The following is a 23,332-nucleotide window of genomic DNA, read 5'->3' as shown; positions in this document are numbered from 1 at the left end:
CAATGTTGTTATTTGATATTTTTTTTTATTTACCTTATATTTAAATTCTTCTTGGATGTTCACTGTCCGGAATTTCAGGCACGAAAGAGCTCGCGCGCGACTTCTCGCGTTCCTTATATATCTTGACAAGGTGTCGAGATGTCAATCAAACGTTAACGATCTCTTGACATAGCAAAGGACGGGTTTTCCATTATAACAAAATCAAATTGAACAATTTCTTAATTTTTATCGTAAATTGGCGCCTTCGACGATTTAATACGGTATCCATTTTTATCATTTTAATAGTTTCTACAAACTAAGACTAAATTCACACCTCCTTGATACTAGTTTTCGACTATCAATTAGTTTGAACAAAAAGGGAAAAGAGCCTAACGGCAGTCGATGACGTTACTGTGAAATATGTTATGGTATTTAAATAATCAGCCAGATAAAATTCATATTAATCATTATATTATATTATCGATATTCGTTCATTTACTCGTGCTAATTACAAAATAAAATGTTCTCTTTTCTTGAATAACACCTACATCACCGTCTGCGATATTTAAATTTCTTATTTAATGCTTATTTAAAAGTCAGGTACCTTTTTAATTCCTCTCAAGTTAAACGAGTAAATTTACTCGTTATAGTTGTAACGTAAAATGGCTATTTTCTTCAATACCACTTGCATCGCTGTACGTGATACAAATATTAATTATGTATCGAATAATATGTACCAATTGGCTGTAATCGCGGTTAGGTATTTCTTCGTTTGATCTATCAAGAGATCTATTAGGCTATTAGCGAAACACTTATTGATTCCTCAAAGATGTATCTTAACTTAAATCTTAAAGATTAACTAAATGATTATATTTGATTAGTATTCGACAGTGTCTATCACATTCAGCCATCTTCTTTTATAATTGATACTGCTCGGATCAATTATTTTATAATAAATTGCAGATTATGCCACGGTATATTATAAGATATTTGTCTATAGCTCTTTTTTTCTAATTCATTGATTTTATTATTAGTCTCGTTGGTTTTTCCTGTGAGTATCTGCTGTACGTACATTTCCATTATGCTCAGATTTTTAACATCGTTGTACGAATATGTGCGTGTTCTAGTAGTAAACATTGGTTTCGTTAAAATGAATGTAAGTAAACTTGGAATTATAATTGTAATTGACAACGATAACGATTAAGAGCGTGGTTACACTTAATCGTGTGCATGATATTATCAGAAATTGTGATTGTAATTAACAATAATTCAAACAAAATTCAAAGAATTGAAATTGTTAGGGAAGAGATACATTTACACTGTACATGAGAGTGTGTGTGTAAGGGTTAGAGGGCGTCAAGGTCTTAGTGGAGACAAAAGACTGTTGCCAGATGTTAGAAGAATCTAGGATAGTCGGTTGGCGACCAGCGTGCGTGCAAGACGTTTTTCAGAGTGGAATATAGATGTATAACTGTTGTGTGGGAAATATAGTCAATTATTTGTATTCCCAAATCCTCGAATTTCCTTAACATGGTAGCAGAGCGTGGTTACTAGTTTTGCAAGATATTTAGTGCGTGGTTACGATCTTGCGAGTGAGTTTTCAGTAAAGAAAAAAAAACTGTCAGAGGAAAAAATATACTTCGAGCACGTAGGAACGCTTGAGTAAGAAAAGAAAAAAAAGAAGAATCAATTAAAATGGAGAGATCGGAAATCATGATACCTATATTCGATGGTGAGGATTATGGAATGTGGAAGCAAAGAATCACGATGTTTCTCGAATATAAGGAATGCGAGGTTGTTACAACTAGAATGAAGAACGAAAGAGACGATGAAGACTGGGACAAAAAGGACTTGAAGGCAATTAATATAATTTATAGTGCAATATCGAACAGACAATTGGAGTATGTTAGGGAAGGAAAAACGGCGTATGATATAATAAAAAGGTTCGATGAAATGTACTTGAAAGAGTCGACGGCACTGCAGATCGTATGCAGAAGGAGATTGGAAAACATAAGACTGGAGAACTACAGTGATTCAGCATCATTCTTTAACGACTTTGAAAAATTAATCAATGAATTAAAAAGTGCGGGCGCACAAGTAAGTGAGAGGGAAAAGCTGAATTACATGCTGAATACGTTACCCGAAGAATACAGCTACATAGCGGACATAATAGACGCATTGAAAGAAGAGGATCAAACGGTAGCGTATGTAAAAAATAAAATAGAGATAGCAGAGAAGAAAAATAAATCCAATCGAGGAGAAAGGCAAACCAACGCCTTTTCTGCAAAAAAGGAAGGATGCTTCAGATGTGGAAGATTAGGACACTTTGCGAGAGAGTGTCAAAATGGCGTCCAAGCGGGAAGCAGTAACGGCTATTGGCATGGGCCAACACGTGGTCGAAACAGAGGAAGAGGGAACAAAGGCAATACGAGCAGAGGACGTGGAAACTTTCATCATCAATCAAGAACCGGCACGGGCGAGCATGGAAACTCAAGAGCAGGCATATGGACAGCAACGGCGCACGCAGCAAACAGCAGTGAGACGAATGAAATAAGTAAGAACGAAATAGTGTGGCTATTAGATAGCGGTTGTACCGATCACATAATTAATAATATAAATTATTTCGATAAATCTATCGACCTAAAAGAACCGGTAAATATATATTTAGGCGATAATAGACCGATAAAAGCGACAAAAGTTGGGAATGTTATAAGTTATTTTGAAGCATTCGGAAAACAAAATGAAATAAATATGAGGAAAGTATTTTGCGCGAAAGAAATGTCCGCAAATTTGATTAGTTTAGGTAAACTAACAGACAATAAGAATACGGTTATTTCCAAAGGAAATATTGCGAAAGTAATAGATGAGGATAATAAACTTACAGCTGTAGCGTTCAAAGAGAATGGGACATATAGAATAAAAAGTATATTGAAAGGGAAGAAGCACTTAGTAAACAGCGCCGAACGTAGTGGTATGAGTAAAAAGGAAAGATGGCATAGGATGCTAGGACACGTAAATTTTAAATATTTAGAGATTTTGGGTAAAGAGCAGCTAGTGACTGGCATACCGAATGAATTTGAAAAGGAACTTTTGAAATGTAGGGTGTGTATAGAAAGCAAAATGCATAACTTACCTTTCAAAAATAATCGAACTAAGGCTAGGGAAATAATGGAAATTATTCATACGGACGTATGTGGTCCCTTTAAGACCACCGGATTCAATGGAGAAAAATATTTCATTTCATTTATCGATGATTATAGTAAAATAGCTAGGATCTATTGTATAAAATCAAAAGATGAGGTCTTTGATTCTTTCGTACAGTTCGTAAATGAAGCCGAAAATTTAACGGGCAAGAGGTTAAAAATATTAAGATGCGATAATGGTAAAGAATATTTAAATAATCGAATTTATAAATTTGCTAGGGATAAAGGTATAAGAATAAATAATTGCCCAACATACGTACATGAATTAAACGGGACAGCGGAAAGGTATAATAGAACAGTGATGGACATGGCGCGTTGCCTGTTAGCGGAAGCGAAAGTACATAAAAGGTACTGGCCGGAAATAGTTTGTACAGCGGCATACTTGAAAAATCGAATATTAGCGAATACTATAGAAAGAAAGACACCTTTTGAAATATTCTTCGGGAGAAAACCAAGTGTTAAAAATCTACATCTATATGGAAGTAAAGTTTTTGTAAGAAGGCCAGAACAAAAAAGAGTTTCCAAATGGGACAAGAAGGCAGATATGGGAATTCTATTAGGATATAGTGAAGTAGGATACAGAGTCTTATTAGGTGGGAAAATAACAATAGCTAGACATGTAGAGGTCATAGAGACAGACACTAAATGTATCGGTTTTGAGGAAAATTCATCAGAGGCAGATAGAAATGATAGCGAAGATAACTATTCATTGGTCGGTATGGATAAGGAAGAGTTAGAAGGTAGGAAAGATGAAAATAATAGTAGTATTGAAAGCTCAAACACTCCTAGGAGATCTACACGTATTAAGAAAACTCCAGTAAGGTATCCAGAAAAGGAAAATATTTGCGAGATGCATGCAAATTATTGTAAAGTAGATATCCCTCGTACATTTGAGGAGGCGATTTGTTGCGAAAATAATGAAGTTTGGAAACAGGCTATGGATAAGGAAATAGAATGTCTCTATAAGAATAAAACTTGGAAATTGGTAGAAAGGGTAAAAGGCAAAGAAGTATTAGATGTAAAATGGGTTTACACGAAAAAATCAGAGGACAGGTATAAGGCTAGATTAGTGGTAAGGGGATTTCAACAAAGAAACGTAGCCGATGACATATATTCTCCAGTGGCGAGTAATCAGACCTTTAAGATATTGCTATCATATTGTTGTCAAAATGGAGTAATAATTGAGCAAATGGATGTAGAAACTGCCTTTTTAAATGGTGAAGTAACCTCGGAGGTATATGTAAATCAACCAAAGGGATATGCGGACGGAACGAATAGAGTTTGTAAATTATCGAAAGCGCTTTATGGGTTAAAAGAAAGTCCGAGGGACTGGTATGAGTGTTTTGATAAGTATGTGACGAGATTAGGTTTTAAGAAGAACAATATAGAGCTGTGCCTATATACTTATGGAGAGGGAGAAAATGTTGTTTATTTGTTAATATACGTAGACGATTTGTTGATTTGTAGTAAAAACAAAGGGAAGATACAAAGTGTAAAAAAATTATTAACTGATAAATTTGAAATGAAAGATTTAGGTGAAGTAAAAGAATATCTTGGAATAAATATAGAGTATGATTATATAAAAAATGAAATGAAACTAAGCCAAACGAAATACATTGAATCATTAGCGAACAAATATAAATTACAAAACAGCAAATTGTACTGTACACCAACGGAAACAAATTTAAAAATTGAAAACGCTGAGATAAATAGAAATGACATTGGATACAAGAATTTAATTGGCGCATTGCTGTATATTAGTACAAATACCAGACCCAATATAAGTTATAGTGTGAATTATCTTAAGTAGATTTCAAGATTGTTGTAGTGAGACACATTTTAAATATGCTTTGCGAATATTGAAATATTTGTACCGAAATATTGAAATATTTAATATTAAAGATTTAAGGTTACATTAGAAAAGGAATGAAAAGTGTGAAACGATAGATTGTTATGTGGACGCTGATTGGGCAGGAGATCATTTAGATAGAAAATCTACTTCTGGATATGTAATTAAATTGTATGGAAATGTAATTGGATGGAAGTCTAAAAAACAAAGGTGTGTGACAAAAGCCTCGACATATGCAGAGTATGTTGCTCTATCGGAAGCGGTGAGCGAAGTAATGACTATCAGAGAACTAATGAAAATCTGCGATGTAAATGTAGACGATAACCCTGTAAAAATCTATGAGGATAACTCTGGAGTAATGAGTATAGCAAAATACGGAACTTTTACAAAAAATTCTAAACACATCGAAGTTCATTACCACTACCTTCACGAGTACGTAAAGGAAAATAAGATAAACATAATAAAAGTAAGTACAGAAGAAAACACTGCGGATATTTTTACGAAGGCACTGTGTAGAGAGAAATTTGAAAGGTTTAGGTCATGGATGAATGTAAAATAAGAGAAATGTAAATAAAGCGATAAATGTTAAATATTTTGTTAATTCGACAAGTATGTAAATAAAATTAAGTGTACAGTATAAATGTAAGGAGGCGTGTTAGGGAAGTGATACATTTACACTGTACATGAGAGTGTGTGTGTAAGGGTTAGAGGGCGTCAAGGTCTTAGTGGAGACAAAAGACTGTTGCCAGATGTTAGAAGAATCTAGGATAGTCGGTTGGAGACAAGCGTGCGTGCAAGACGTTCTTCAGAGTGTAATATAGATGTATAACTGTTGCGTGGGAAATATAGTCAATTATTTGTATTCCCAAATCCTCGAATTTCCTAAACAGTTGTTCAACCTGAACTATTCACACCAAATGTACAGAAAACAGCACAACTAAATAATTAGATAACGACTCGACTTTCACAAAATGCAATCAACACTCTCTCGGCAACGCCACTCGCAAACTCTGTTTGTTGATTCCTTTTCTCCCGTCCCTTGGCAACCGCTCGTGGCCAAGATCACGTAGGTCTCCTCTTTCCAAAACTACGCGATCAAAAACAAACGCCTCGGCTCTCGCGACATTCCACGCGGATCACCCGCCAACTCCCAGGCCTCTCACTCACGATACTACATATATACATTAACTATTTTTATATGTGTGTACAGAACTGATGGCGAACTCATCAACCATTTTCTGAACGACGGATGGAACAACATGAATAGCAATCCACACAGTGGAACTGTAAAGTATTTGTACGCCACTCACGAAACCAAATACTGATGCTATCCACCTGTAAACAAACAATATTTATAACTATGCATATAATTTTCACTTATGTTCACCACTATATATATATATATATATATATATATATATATATATATATATATATATATATATATACTCGAAGACAAGGTACATTTGTGATATTTATTCCTATTGATGATATATACTTATATATTTATAACAATAAAACAAATCTCATTTATACTACTTACCAATACGTACGCATATATGTATGTCGGATCACGATTCGAATTTTGGGCGCGCGACGACTCTTCGTGTGGACTAGCCATCGTTTCACAAAGCCGAGATTTTATTTACACGTATATACAGGTCTATCACTAAGCTTAACAAATAATAAGTACAACTAATAATAAGTCTAACAAACACTAAGCCTAATGAATAATACGATCTACGAATAATTAAATTAAATAATACTATTAGCAATGTTTGAGTTCAAACGAATCCACGGTCACCGGGATAACTCCTTACTAAGCGAAACTAACTTAGACGCAAATGCGATCGTCGAAAATGCTCGATGTATCACTCTCCAAGGCAATCGCAAGAATGCCAGCCTCGTGGAGATTTTTCTCCCTGTACGATTGCATTTTGTTTTCTATACCCGTTTGGAAGCATCGAGAAGGTTCCAAACGCCGTTGCTAGGCACACTCGTTGGAAGCATCGAGAAAGTTCCAAACGCCGTTGCTAGGCAGTTTCTGCCTGGAGTTTTGATTACTAATACAATGTATGTCCCATTGCATCGGCACCTCCGAGGCAACATCACACGTGGCTGGGCCCGCTCTCGAGGCCGCATGCCGCCACAACCACATTTCTCGGAAAACACATACAACCACTCCAGACCTCCGTTAGATAAAACATCCATCCCGTGACCGTGGCTACGTTCAGCGACCGATTGTCACCTCGAACCCAATCTCGCTTATTACAAATCTTAAGCAATTACAACTATAATAAAATCTAGGCTAAGGTACTAGAGGATGTTCCCAAAATTTCCAAGGAAAGGCTTCGGCTTTCCTTTCATCTCCGACATGTATATAATTACAATCCAAGTAGTATTCATAATATTTATTTTCACTGATAACAAGTACGTAAAACCTAAAATAAATCAAAGGTTTTAACAATAAAAAAAAACAAAAAAAGAAAGAAAAAGGGGAAGAAGAAAAATAAAGAAGAAAAAAAAGGAAAGAAAAAAAATATAATATTGTTAGGGAAGTGATACATTTACACTGTACATGAGAGTGTGTGTGTAAGGGCCAGAGGGCGTCAAGGCTTAGTGGAGACAAAAGACTGTTGCCAGATGTTAGCAGAATCTAGGATAGTCGGTTGGCGACCAGCGTGCGTGCAAGACGTTCTTCAGAGAGTAATATAGATGTATAACTGTTGTGTGGGAAATATAGGCAATAATTTGTATTCCCAAATCCTCGAATTTCCTTAACAAATATATATAAATATAAAATTTTCTTTTTCTATAAAAGGTTATTACTATTTCTGATAAACTCAAGAAATGAAAACATTATACCATGATACACTGACACAAAGATACACCACACAGAAGAAACTAACAGAGAATGCTTTAAGCTTGGCAAACTTACCGCCCGACGAATTTGCATACACCATAACCAAAACCCAGGACACATGGCTCTGATCGCAGGAGAAGCGATCCAGATAGTCAAATGCATTCCGGTACAAGTAAAGGTACGACATACAACAAAATGCTACTCGGAACTACCCGTTTGGCAAAGGAATCGCACCACAGGAACTCCGCCCGGACGTGCGCCAAACGTGGCGATATTCAGCACCATCGTCGTTGGCCACGAGCGGAATATATACCCAAAAGACCTCGATACACTACGGGACCACGTCATGTTCCCGGCAGAAAATCTGCAGTCTTGAACGCATTGGCCAGAGGAGCAACAGGAAAAACAATCGTCCCTGGAACAGTAAACATCCTGGGAATGATGGACAAAACACATTAACGACAATAGCGAAAAATACCGTATCAAGCTTATGGACTGGTTTTATGGAATTTGGAACTGTCAGTGCAGCAATATTTGGAATACTCGCAATATTTAAACTAATCGAAACAATAATAGATATAGCCGCACACGGATACCAGTTACGTGAAACTTACGAATGTGGAATCGCCCTATTAGGAGCAATATGCGGCTCAGTCACCCACCCGCTACGATACCTCAAAAGAAGACGAAATATCGATGATCAAACAGCACAACCTCAAGGGATATCGATAACACGGGTAGTCACTCAACTACCAACGACATCTACGTCCGCCTTGAGCGAACTCAGAGATACCATCAGTCAAATTTCCTTTGGAAATTTGAACTTCAAGGGCGGGGGTGTCACGTCCCGCGCTCCGCACGCGCCGTAACAAGAACAAGAAAACCATTCTATACAAAACACGCGAATAAGTATTTGAATGCACAAACGAACACACGGCACTACGAAACGAAAGGAAGGATTAACAAAACGAGGGCGATTAACGGATCCAACCAATAAACAAAATACATATACACACAATTCTAAATAAACCAGGAAATAAGAATAACTACAAAAGGGGAAAATAATTGAAACGCCAGGAATATATATATATATATATATATATATATAAATATATTTCAATCAATCAATTTGGAGAGTTACATATAAGTATAAACATATATGCCGAACATGTAATAACCTAGTAAATATTAGAGACAGTGCTTCCAATACTATGCAATAAATACAATATTATCAATTTATGAAATAAAAGTATACATGAAGTCAAAAACTAATAGTTTAACGAATACATAAAACATACAATATTGTATTATTAAAGAAATGAAGGTTACATTGTCAGAAACATATATATATATATATATATATATATATATATATATATATATATATATATATATATATATATATATATGTGCGCATTCTATCAAATCGATAATCAAAGATACATACTTATAACTAGCCTACATTCCGGTAAAGGATTAATAAGTAATTGATTAATAAAGTAAGTATGAATACTACACTGCCAGGAGAAATATGCATATGAATACGTATATATATATATATATATATATATATATATGTATGTGTGCGCGTATGTTTTATATTATCGAATACTCTATAAAATAAACTACTCAAAACAATAAATAACGCAATCGAAGAATTACAAAACATTAGCCATATTAAAATGACACACAACATAAATATATATATATATATACGTATATTCACACGAACAATACTTTTGTCACTTTAAAACAATATTAATAAATAAATGGTCTAATTGCGGTAGAATAAGGAAAAACGAGCGGCAGACGGAAAATTACTTCGATATCAAGCAAAACTAAAGACCCGTCACTATAACTTTACTGATGACATTTATGAGCAGCCATGTTAGATTTACACGCGTATGGCGACAGGAATATTAGGGATTAATGGAAGTCAGTCGCGAGAAATAAATCATGAAAACACATTGTTAACACTTTTCTTTAATAAAATCTGTGCGCAAGTACAAATGTAAAAGATATATATATGTCGGAGATGAAAGAACACCAGAGTCTGTAATTGAACAATTGTAGTTATTCAATCCGATTGTAATTGTTCGAGAGTTGTGATAATGAGCTTGGGCTCGAGGCGACAGTCAGTCGCCGAACGTAGCCGCGGTTACGGGTTGAACGCTTTGTTTAACAAAGGTATGGAGTAATTCTATAGCTCTCCTTAAAAGAAATATTCGTGGCGACACGCGACAGTAAACATTCCAACGGTTTCTGTCCCGTGGCTCGCCACACGCAGACCCTATTCTTCGAGTTAGACGGTTGCCAGATGTCGATGCGTCTCCGCAGTACATGTTCGGCTAGCTGGAGGGCCCGTTATAAATCTTAAGATTTAGTCAACTAAAGTCCTTCAAACAGACAAACAGTCTTTGTCCCAACTACGGGAAAATAGGGGAGACCTATTTTTCAACGAGCGGCGTCTCCCACTAGCAACTTTCCCTCGAGGGCGGCTAGCATCTTTTTCTAACCACCAATATGGAAATTGACCAATTAGCAGCAACGTCAATTTCCCTTACTTTCTGAACGAAGGCTATCCTCGACGAATCCGATGATCTCGTGTCCTTAGACACACACCATCATAGTTTTTCTCTGTGGCATCATCGGGTCGGAAATTCATTCTTTCTTGCGATCTCATCGACGAAAAGAGTAACCCCATACGACCAGTGAATATTACGCGTTTTATTAACAAAGAGTCCGACTTAGATTTTGTGAGCCCGTACATCTACTATCCCGTTGACCGCGGATTCGTTATTGCACTTAGGATCATTGTCATTAGTTTCTCGAGTATCTAATTACCACGGTTACTTGTCCGATTCTATAATAATCGCAGTTGCACTAGTCAATGTCTTCCCTATTGCACAACGACAATGTGTAATCCAAATGAAGATTCGTTTCACGCCCCTAACACTAATTCTAATGTAAACCCGACATTTATAATGTAAAAAATGTATATGTAATACAAAAAGAATGTAGAATATAGGTACTAATGTTTAATCTGATTTTCTGTAATTTTGACAGTTTTGTAATCTTTTATTTTTATATTTTTATATTTTCTATATCTTTGTGCTCTTGTATTTTTTATATAATTCTATATTCAAGTAACAGTATAAAAAGGATACGAAAAGTATGGAATGGCAATGCATGTAACGGTACGTGAATGTTACGCGTGCGCAAGATAACCAGGAGAGGTTGTATAGGAATCAAGAGGTCGTTGGACAAAGAGAACGTTTTTTAGCATTACGTTATGTTTAAGACATTCATATATTCTGCAGATATTAGTTCCTATCAGTATACCCACGTCGTTATTAACAAGATGTTTATGTATTTCCATTATCTTTGTTCTAAAATTCACTGTTATTTTGGGAATTTGTTAAAAAATCTCTTAATCCTTTTAGGAGATGTATCACTCTAAACTGAGATCTAAACTCAGATCACAGGTTTTTTTTTTATTTTAGATTAGATTCACAATTTGTCCAGTTTGGACATTTGGTAGAATTTTTTAGCTGTTAGATTATTATGTGGGTAGCTACCCCCAGTGGGATACCATCTTCGTGTTTGTTTGGTTGTGTCCTTTGTGAGGTCTGCTGGGTATTTCCCTTTCAGCCTTCTATCCATGTTTGAGGTGTTAATCGTTTCCGCAGCTAGCCAGTTTGGCTGTGTTCCTATTCATTCTTTGTATTTTTCTGCGTGTCTGCTAATTTTCTCTTTGACCATTGGTATTCCCAGGTCCTTCCGTATGCCTTCGTTTCTAACGTACCATGGGGCGTTTACTATTGTTCTAAGAATTTTAGCTTGTACTGTCTCTATTTTGTTTATATGGCTCATTGCCGCTGCCCCCCATAGTGGTATTCCGTACGTCCAGATTGGTTTTATGATCGTTTTGTATATTTTTAATTTATTTTCTATGCTTAATTTGGATTTTCGACTTGTTAGCCAATGCAGTTGTCTCCTTGTTGTCTGTATTTTGTCTATTATTGATTTAGTATGCTGTTTCCATGTGAGTTGTGTTTCTAGGTGGTCTAGTCCTAGGTATTTGACTTGCTTTGTTTGCGGTATGTGCGTGCCGTTCAGTAGGATGTTTGATGGTGTCTGTTTTCGCAGTGTGAGTGTAATATGGTTGCATTTATCGGGGTTTGCTTTTATTTGTTTATCTTGCAGCCACTTTTCTATTTTTGTGATATGTTCTTGTAGTAATTTGACTACTGTTTCTGGGTTAGTGTGCCTGACTAGTACAGCTGTGTCGTCCGTGAGTGTCAGTATTTTGCTATTGGTAGTTGTTGGTATGTTTTGTGTATAGTATTGATCCTAAGACGCTTCCTCGCGGAACCCCTGCCTTGATGTCTTTAACTTCAGAGTATGTGTCCTTGATTTTTATTACGAAGGTTCTGCTGCTTAAGTAAGATTTTATTAATTGGTATATTTGCTCCGGAAATTGTTTCCTGATTGTTTGTAGTAGGCTTTCGTGGTTTATTTTGTCAAATGCTTTATCTATGTCCATAGAGAGGGCTGTACAGTATTGTTTGTTTTCTAATGCTAGTATTATTTCTTTAATGAGCCTGTGCATTTGCTCTATAGTGGAGTGTATGTTTCTGAATCGAAATTGGTGATCTGGTATTAATTTTTCCTTCTATATTATTGGTTTTATGCGGTTGCATATTATTTCCTCTAGTATTTTGGAAAACACAGGAAGTAGTGATATTGGTCTGTAAGATGCAGTTTGGTGTGGTTCTTTGCCTGGTTTAGGTAACATTATGTCCTGTGCTAGTTTCCACAGTTTAGGAAAGTATTGGATTCTTAGTATTGCATTGAATATTATTGTCATTAGTGTTATCGCTTTTGGCGGAAGGTTTTTCAAGATTTTGCCATTGATTAGGTCGATTCGTGGTGCTTTATTGTTTTTTGTTTTCTCGATTATGTTTCTAATTTCTTGTGCTGTTGTTTTAGGTATGGTATAGTGGTTGTCAGTTGAGGTACTAGTGGTAAACGCATCCTCGTCCGTATGACATTTGGGGTTGCTGTTGTTGATATTATGTGGTATAAATGTGTTTCAAAGGTGGTTGGAAAATTCTTCAGCTTGCTCTTCGTTGCTTCTTGCCCATGTGTTGTCTGCCGTCCTGATTGCTGGGACTAGTTTTATTGGTTTCTTTTTTTTTTCGTGGCTTTCCATAGGGAGTAGTTGGAGTTCTCGTGAGCAGAGAGTGACTCTATGAATTTTGTGAATTCGTTATTGTTGTGCACTTTTATTTTGTTTTTTATTTCCTTTGCAAGTTTGTTTAGGTGTTTTTTGTTTTCTCGTGTTCTATGTTTTTGCCATTTAGCTTTCGCTTTTCTTTTTTCTCTAATTTTTTCAAGTATGTCTGATGGAATTATTTTTGTTTGTCTGTTGGTTGGTTCAGGTATAGTGGTTGTCCATGATGCTTCTTGGATAGTTTCTGTCAATGGTGTTACTGCCTGTCCGACGTGTTCGGGTGTTTCCAATGGGATGCTGCAACTGGTTTTGCTCTCGATTATTTCTTTAAAAATTTGCCATTTGGTTGTTCTGTTGCATAGTGTCCCTGGATTGCTATAAAGTATTAATTTGTTTCTATAAGCAATTGGGCTGTATGCAATGAGGCTGGGTGTTATTTTTAGTTTATTTGCGTTTAGTCCCTTTGTAACTGCAAAATCGAGTAGGCCAGGTATTTTGCTCAGGTCTGTCGGCCAGTATGTCTTCCTGTGGATAATATATTGAGGTTGTTCTTAATGTATTTTTCCAGGGTTCTATCTGGAGGTGTGGTAATTCTTGATCCCCATAGCGTGTGGTTTGCATTGTAGTCTCCCGTTGCGATATACTTGTCACCTAAGTGTTGAAAGTACTCTTCCCACGTTTGTGATGTCATTTTGTGTCGCGGTGGTACATATACTGCTGACAACTGTAAATGGTTGCTGCTAGTTTGTACAGTAACGGCGGTTGCTTGTATATATTCCTTACTAGCTTGGCTGTGTTAGTGGTGTTTAATGTCGTTTCTTATTATTACTGCGGTCCCTCCGTGTGATTTTCCTGAGGGATGCTTGTGTTTCCGATACGAGTAGTATGTCGATATTATTATTATATAGGAATGTTTTAGTTTCTAGGGCCCTTTGTTATAGTCCGTTAGAGTTCCATGCTGCTATTTCAAGCATGTCCATTTTTATTTTTTACTTAGCAAGTTTGTGAGTAGTTGTAACATGACTGTTGTTTGTTGTACTTGTTGCCTTAGTATTGTGTTTTTCTCACTTACCATTTTTCTTAATATCTCTGTACCTTTAATGGATTGTCTGAGCATTTCTTTGATTTCTGTATCGTCTTCGGTGTTGTTGCTTTGATTCTGTTTGTTTGTGGGCGTTGTTTGTCTAATGTTTTGGGTTACTTGCGCGTAGCTGCGGTTTCCTTGGGGATCGGTGTTTCCGTTTATAGCTTTTGGTTTATTTTGTGCTTTCAATGTTGCTTAATTATCCGTTATACTTTGTTGTGGTTGGTAGTTATTGATTGATCTATTGCCAAGTGGTGGAAACTGTTTACGTTGTGATTGTTTTCTGATTTCGCATCCTTTATAGCTGGCTAGGTGGTTTCCATTACAGTTGTAACATTTTACTTCATTTATTTTCCCTACGTATGGACAGTGTGTTGTTAAATGCATCGTATCGTATCTTGTCATATTGTTTATTGCTCTTGTTTGGTGACCAATTTTTGCTAATTCGTCACTTAACTTTTTTTGTGTTAGTTTTTGAATGTAGTCCTCTTATAACTATTTCGTAGCTCCTTTCCGTTTTCAGCTGGTATGTGTGGTACACAGCGTTTTTTCTTTTAATTCTTTTATCACTTTCCTATAATTTTCTGGGGTGTTTCTTTGAATTTTTACTTGTTCTAATTTTGTTTGTTTTATTGTGTAGTTTTCCTTCCCAACTATATCGTTTAGTCGATCAATAAGCGGGTCTATTATCTGGGCGTCGACAAATATTGGTGGTGGTTTTGTAGTTTGCGTTGATTTAGTTGTGTTTTTGGTTGTTGGGTCGTCTATTTCTTCCGTAAGTGAGCTGAAGGAGTTTCTTAATGGTAATTCTTGCAGCCATCGCTGCTTTTCTGTAACAGAATTTCCTGTTATTTTTCGTTTCTTGTTATAACTTGCCACCTTCCAGCTTTCATCCTGTTGGGTTAATTCGTTATTGGTAATATTCTCTTCATTGTTTGGTATTGTTTCCATATCAACTTCGTTTGTAGCTGAGCATTCCTGTTCTTCGTTTATTGGTTGGCTTGGTTTTGATATGTTTGTTGTTTTATTTATGTAGTATTGTTCGTCTTTGTTAATTATTTTTATCGGTGGGATGTGCTTTTTCATTTTAGTTTTGCTTGTAGTCTTCTTAGTAGAGGACACGAGTTTTCACCATTTAGTTATGGGCGTTGCCGTTCGTAACTTTCTCTTCCCCACTTGCCGCACTTTTTCTGAAGCACTGTTTTACACGTCCGTTTGGCTCGGTTGCTCTGGCAGAACTCGATTTACAACATTGAGAACATTTATATCGAAAATTCTTTCTCGCATGAAGCTTCTGTATTAATACAAAAGGCACGAATTAAGATATATGATTGTTCGCAAGTATTAGAGCACTTGCTGATCTTATAGATTTTATAGAAAATGTGATACATGATTGACCAAGATTATTAAGAAAATGAAGTTTACATCCGTATGAGATTAACGATCCGAAATACACACTTTGTGAAAATTCGTGACAGTTGGAGGAAAAGTAATGAATTAACGATTATGTGACAGCAATTAAAATCCGTCGATCTAAGGTCTTTATTAAATTAAATAGTTCAAAATCGTTTACATATTAGGTGATCCCATAAGTTTTTGTGTATATATTTATACACTTTTGTGTATATATTTCATGTGTCGATTTCTAAACATACGGCGATACGGGACCAATGCACTTGAGCTTAGCTAATCGAGAACAGGCTAGAGTAGATCTTCGTGGGCATAAGATCGTAATATAGTGAACACAGTGACTTCTAACAGTAAAAAATCACGAGTGAAATGCGTATCCATTTTCGACATCTCATGTTATATGAATTTCGGAAAGAAAGTTCGGTAACAATTGCCAGGAAAAACATATGTGCTGTTTACGGAGAAAATACGCTTTCATCTCGCACCTGTAGGAAGTGGTTCCAACGTTTTAGAGCTGGGAATTTCTGTTTAGAAGAGGAGGTACGCTCCGGGCGTCCTCCTCAGACAGACGGAGATAAAATTCGGGATCTTGTTGAAAAATCACCAAGTTTGACAGTTCAAGAGATGTCAAATGTCCTGAAAATACCTAAGACAACGATTCATAGGTGTTTAAAAAAAATGGGGATGGTGTCAAAGTTGAACGTTTGGGTGCCCCATGAACTTACGGAACGGAACCGTCTTGAACGAACGACAGCGTGCATGTCATTAATTGCACGTAATAAACGTGAACCATTCCTTAAACGCCCCTGGTAACTGGTGATGAAAAGTGGATACTTTTCGAAAACCCTGAACGGAAACGTAGCTGATCCCAACGAAATCAGCCACCTGAACGCTGTGCAAAACCAGGGTTACATCCACGTAAAGTTCTTTTGTGTGTATGGTGGGATTATAAAGGAATACTCTATTTTGAACTTTTATCTAGTGATGATACCATTAATTCAGATAAATATTGCGCTCAGTTGGAAAAATTAAGGGAAGCACTAGCTGAAAAACGGCCAGGTTTAGTGAATAGGAACAACGTTATCTTCCATCACGACAATGCTAAACCGCATGTCGCGAAAAGCGTTACAAAAAAATTGTCTGAATTTAATTGAAAAATTTTACCACATCCCCCATATTCCCCAGACATTGCCTCATCTGATTACTACCTGTTCAGAGCATTACAACACTTTTTAGTAGCTAAAAAATTTGAAAATATTGACACTCTCAAAAATAGCATAGAAAATTATTTTAAAGAAAAACAAGAGAACTTTTATCGAGACGGAACCTACCAGAAAAATGGGAAGAAGTTGTACAACGAGAGGGGGAATACATTTTTTCATGAAACTGAAAGGTATGTAAACGATCTTAACATATATAACCTCTTGAAAAACGGCAGGAACTTATGGGATGACCTAATAATTAAACAACTATAAATATATCAAAAGATTATAATAAAAGAATGTAATAAAATATCTAATGTCCGTACTTGTAAATACAACGAAAAACGTAACGTGTAGATTGCAGATGTTTATGAATGTAAAATTTGCGAAAAGCATATGAAAGTTATACACATAAAATATACAAATATTGATATATGCACGAAAACTATGCGTATATGCACAAAGATATGTACAATTTATGAGTAATATGTCTAATATTGATTTATTAACGTTATGTGAATTGATACAAAAGGATATTTAAGAATTTCGTTTTAAATAAAAATCTATTTATGACGACGCGCCAAAATTCGCATTACGATAAATTACGATAAATTATAAATTGCTTTTCCGTATCTGCAGCACTCGAATTGTACAAGTAATGTGTGCGTTTGAGGGCCCGACCTTTTGGTCGACCGCGCCATACCTGCAGTAAAAACGCATACTGGCTTCGCATTTAGATGTTCGCGTTCGACTTGGGAATGGCGCGCATAGATGGTCGGCGCGCGACTTGCCCTCTCCTTGCGAATCATTGGACAAGTTAAACCTACCCTTTCGGGCGACAGCTCGCTTAGCTGGCGCCACGCGATACCTGCCACCATATAGCTCGGTCCCAGCAGGTTGGCTCTCCAGCCGATTATTCCTGCTCGGCAACCATTTTGTATGCTTACCGCTTGCACCGACGGTCACAGGTTTCCTCTCCAGCTCGCACGCTTCGTGCTTTTTTCTGCGCCCCGGTTCTTCGTTACTGTTGTTTTCTTGGTTCTATCTTGTTTATTGTTCTATCTTCGATCCAGTGTTCTGTTTGTTGTATCCGTTTATTTCTTCGTTGCGATTCTTTGTTTGGTTGTTGTTGTTGTCTCTATAAACTTGAAATATAAATGCAATTTCCTTTTAAATACAGTAACGAGGTTTATTCAATTTCGATAACATTGTATTAGTAAGATATCGAAGCTAGCAACTTTTCGTTGAAGTTTATTTTATATTTCTTAAATTATTCGGGTAAAGATAACTCCACACTGACGGCCTATTGTCCACAGACAGATGTCGTAGTAATCGGCGGACAATGTCTGTCAGTGAAACTTAAGGCGCGTACGGGCAGACTACAGGCGTCTGTAGACATTGCCTGCCGACAACACATGCCAAAACATGTATATAAACTGCCTGCAAGCAACGTCGCTTGTCCACTAGAAGTTTGCCGGGTATCACTGCGTATCGATGAGTCGAAGATGCCTTGGAGATGCAACACACGGATCGTTTAAATCTACCTGTAATCCAATCAAGCTAGCCTAAAAAAAGACAAATTCAACATTAAATTGTATCGGACATTTTGCTACAACGCTCAACTGATAGAAATCATGCTCAGGAACAAATATATGTCTTTGCTAACTTTCTAAATATATGTAGACGACGTTTTAAATTGCTAGTAGTTGAAACAAACAATATGATATATTTTTGAGTGATCTATAAGGATTTACAGGCCCACTGGGAAATCTTATTAGTGTTCTCTTGCACTATGTATTAAAGCGCATCAACACCGATAGAAGCACTGTACACGCGATATCGTCGCAGTGTCTCCTGAAAATCGGCGATAAGTCGCTCGAAACTTTACTGGAAACATTTCTCCATGTTCTACTGACAATCACATAGCATGTGTCATTGCTGGAATTTGATAAATTTGGTTGAGAACACGAAAGAATTTTCCGTTTACAGTAAAGCAAGGGACTATCGAGTTGGAACAATTCGTGTTTGAAAATAGCGTTCTATGCTGAAATAGCGGTGGAAATTATACTACATGTAAAAGTGAGTCATAAAAACAAATACAATTTTCTTATTTTCTATCTTTTTTACTTTTATCGCAAGTTTGATTTCTATACATATAACTGTTTTCAATTTAAGGAGGAACTTATTTTCTTCAGGGCTTTTCATACAAATTTGAAAAATAACTGTTGTTTTTGATCCCTTATCTCTATCTTTATCCTTCTATTTTTGTGAGACTGTATCGGTTATTTATTCTTAATATTTACAATCCGAAGTCTAATTTATGTGCCGTATTAATTTTCTGTGAATAATTTAGAGATACGTAAAATCTTGCTATATATATATATATACTGTTTGGTACCTATTAGAAGTGCGTTCGATCTAATGTGGAAAATTCTTAATTTTAATAAAATAGTTTCAAATTGCTAAGGCTGGGGCAAACTAAGAAGTTTCTGGAATATACAGGGTAGTAAGTCGCTTCGCAGATATGTGTACATCGGGACAATATGTTACATATGTAATCCCTTACACAGTTTCATATTATCTTGTAAAATAATCATTCTTCTTTTAATATCAGTTGGTTTTTGTATTTTTATTTCATTTATCTCATAGATTATAATTCCTTTAGGAAATTTTTGCAAAAATTTTCGCAGGAAATTTTCAGAAAACCTTATTCCTGAACAAAATTTGTTTTGTACTACGAACTGTCGCATTTAAATAAGAAAAATTCTATTTATGTAATTTTGTTATTAAGCTTGTTCATATCTAACTTCAAATTATCTGTAGCTTGTTTATAATTAATTAAGTTTGAAATGTTTGTTTGTTAGTTATTACAAAAGGGTCATAGCTAAGTTTTTGAGTTGTGCTCAGGTTATTATAACTTCAGTTATTATGCTCTGAGCGTCATGTTGTTTCTTAATAAAATTCTTTAGTCTCAATAAACAATTTTCTCTGTTCGTAAAGATGGTGGTTGTTTATTTTAAGAATTTTGTTCTTAATTCCAAATATTGCGGACATTCTTTTATTATGCATTAGTTGGTATCCAATCTTCTTGGATAGGACGTATTGCATATTCCATTTCTATTTGTTTTATATTTTATCCTGTTTCCTAGACTCACTGCACAATCACGTTTGTCTCTCTGCTAATCTAACTTGTACTATTATTCTTTTAGTTATTAACAATAATTTCATATCTAAGCAACTCACTTCAATTATGTTTTCTGAGTCGTTAGTATATTTATATACTTCACCGTTGATAATCCTGTAGATTATTCTATTCTCTCCGTTTATTACGCCCCAAGGCTTACTATAGGCCGTGTTCCTAACCGTCGCAAACAGATCGTCTTACATGACCGTCGAGATATACACAAAGTAGCGATAAACGCATAGTTGTCGTCAAGCAGCGAGTTCCAGAAACATCTATTCGCCTTCGGTGCGTTATTTTATCCGCATAAAGAAGCTGGTATACGTGATCATAGGCGCGAACGGTGGCGTGATCCGAGCGTAGTGGGGGTCGTCTTCCAGAGAAGACAACGAAAAGGATCGATGAGTAATCGGTCCCTTCTGAAGAGTCAAACGTTATAAATTGCTTAGTCTAACGAATTCATTGAGAGATATCGCAAAGTCGGGTCGAATTCCTATAACATATCAACTGTATTTATCGCTAAATAATTTGTGACGTTTTTATTATTACATTCATTATTTTTAAATATACAAGCTATATTAACCTGTTAATGCAGTGTTAAATTCATTGAACCACCCCTATTATCGTAACAGAAATCAGGGGATCGGTCAGTTCGTGGCGTCGGTTATCTAATTGCAACGGGAATTTACTACTCCCGTTGACGTGCTTTCTCGCGATCGCGTCTCTCCGCGAATGCTCGAATAAACACAAGAATAAACACAAATACAAGAAACAACATCGAACCAGGAGATGGACGAACCGTACGAGACATACGAGTCAACATCGCCACGGGAAGATTACTCGCAATACCTTTGTCAACCCGAACCGAAGAGCGAGTATTTCTGGTCGACACAGGTGCAGGGATAAACCTGGTGAAACGTAACAAAACTGTCAACGCGATACAAATAGGGCCTAAACAAAAATTTTCTATGGGACGAGACAAATACGAAACTAACGAATACGTAACGAAACGAATTTTTGGACAAAATCACATTTTTCACATAGTGCCGAACAATTTCCCTATTATCGAAGACGGAATCATTGGGCTACCATGTTTAGAGAAGTATAACTATTCAATATCCAATGACAAAATCCGATTAAACGACAAAACCATTTTATTTCAGAAACCAATACATTTGACTCCTGGAGAAAACAGAGTTCAAACAATCTATTTGGAAGGCAAACCAACTAAAGTATGTTTTATCAACATTGGTGAGCAAAACATTGAAATTTCTAGCAATATTCAAAATTCTCATGACTTTTCCAACGCACCAAAACTAAAAAGCCTAGTGAGAACAGATCACATTGAAAAACCAATCCGTGAATCCATCGAAAAGATTATCCTCCATTATATTGACATCTTTAATTTAGAAACCGATCTTTTACCCTGTACTAATTTAACTCAGCACACAATTTCGTTAACCAAAGACAAAATTATTAACACACGATCGTATAGACCACCGGAATGTCACCGTGACGAGATATCGCGACAAGTAGGAGACATGTTGAAGAAAAATATTATAGAAGGATCCGAATCCCCTTATAACTCTCCGGTATGGGTAGTTCCGAAAAAATTAGACGCCTCAGGAAAACAGAAATGGAGGATAGTTATCGATTTCAGGAAACTAAATGAACTCACAGAATAAGACCCTTTACCTGATATAAACGACATTTTAACACAACTAGGAAACGCAAAATTCTTTTCGGCACTTGATTTATCCTCAGGATTCCATCAAATTCCAATGAACGAGAAATCTAAAAAATATACCGCTTTTTCGACACCGCAAGGGCATTTTCATTTCAATCGAATGCCATTCGGACTTAAAAACGCACCCGCTACCTTTCAAAGATTAATGGACAGAGCCTTAGCTGGACTTGTAGGAAAATACTGCTTTGTTTATTTGGATGACATAGTGATATTCGGAATAACGATTCAAGAACATAACGAAAACCTCACGATAGTATTTCAGAGACTCAGAGAATTAGGACTTAAATTGCAACCGGACAAATGTGAATTCGTAAAACCGGAATTAGAATACTTAGGCCATGTAGTTTCATCCGAAGGAGTCAAACCAAACCCCAAGAAATTAGACGCTGTAAAAAACTTTCGATTACCTCGCAATGGCACGGACGTGAAATCATTCTTAGGTTTAGCAGGTTATTACCGCAAATTTATTCGAAACTTTTCCAAAATCGCGAAAAGCCTTACAGACTTAACAAAAAAAAGGATACACCATTCCATTGGACTGACAAACACCAGATTAGCTTTGATACTTTAAAAGACAAATTCTATAATTTCCCAATATTAGCTTATCCAGACTTTAACAAAACCTTTACCTTAACTACCGACGCAAGTAACGAAGGACTAGGAGCAATACTGTCGCAAGACGGTCATCCTTGTTGTTACATTTCAAGAACACTGAATCCACCCGAACGAAACTATACCACGACAGAAAAGGAACTCTTAGCCATCGTATGGGTCGTGAAAAGATTAAGACAATATTTGTTAGGACGACGCTTCATTATTCGAACCGACCACCAAGCTCTTAAGTGGCTACACAATTGCAAAGACCCTTCTAGCAGACTGATTCGTTGGAGACTTAGACTCGAAGAATATGACTATGAAATCGAATATACAAAGGGTAAAGATAACACAGCTGCAGACGCTTTATCTAGAGTTCACGCAGTAACTCGCGACGAAGTAGTTAACCTCGACCTAGTAATTGATCACACTAATTCATTCAACGCATGGAAAGACAACAACGAGAATCCGAAACTCTTAGAAATTAAACCAAATGACCAAACATTTTACCAATTAACTCGAAACGACTTAGGAGAATACGACGAGACACTTTGGATCAGAAGACTTTACAAAATTCTTAAAGATACAACAAAAATCGGCATAGGAAATAACGACTTCACTGAATTAGAGAAAACACAGATTAAACTCATGATAATATATTTTAACGACACGTACAAGAAAATTACTTATGCACCTAATCCCATCTTAAAACTAGACGAAAACGAAATAATACAAGCAATAAAGGAAAACCATAACGACACCGTAGGACATTTAGGGATACAGAAAACGTATCAACGGATCAAGGATAAATTCAAAATTTCCGGACTTTTAGAAAGAGTAGAAAACTTTGTGAAAACATGCGACACATGTCGAAAGGAGAAACTAACACGTATCAGACCCAAAGAATCCCCACAAATCTCAGACACGCCACTTAACCCTAACGACAAAATCGCTATGGACATCATAGGACCGATGACGAAAACC

The 23,332-nt window shown here is 36.2% G+C and overlaps 1 long non-coding RNA gene across 1 annotated transcript; it reads right to left on the bottom strand.

Annotated features, from left to right (window-relative positions):
• Positions 1-6,179: 6,179 nt before the first annotated feature.
• LOC126876536 (uncharacterized) lies at positions 6,180-8,499 on the bottom strand. The gene is made up of 3 exons (XR_007694275.1): positions 7,970-8,499; positions 6,575-7,472; positions 6,180-6,366 (listed from the first exon to the last, which is right to left on the bottom strand). It is a non-coding gene; the product is annotated as an uncharacterized LOC126876536 (long non-coding RNA).
• Between the last annotated feature and the right edge of the window lie 14,833 nt (positions 8,500-23,332).

Source organism: Bombus huntii, unplaced genomic scaffold (assembly GCF_024542735.1).
Source record: "Bombus huntii isolate Logan2020A unplaced genomic scaffold, iyBomHunt1.1 ctg00000082.1, whole genome shotgun sequence".
Classification (NCBI taxonomy): domain Eukaryota; kingdom Metazoa; phylum Arthropoda; class Insecta; order Hymenoptera; family Apidae; genus Bombus; species Bombus huntii.
This window is presented reverse-complemented; position numbering and strand designations above follow the sequence as displayed.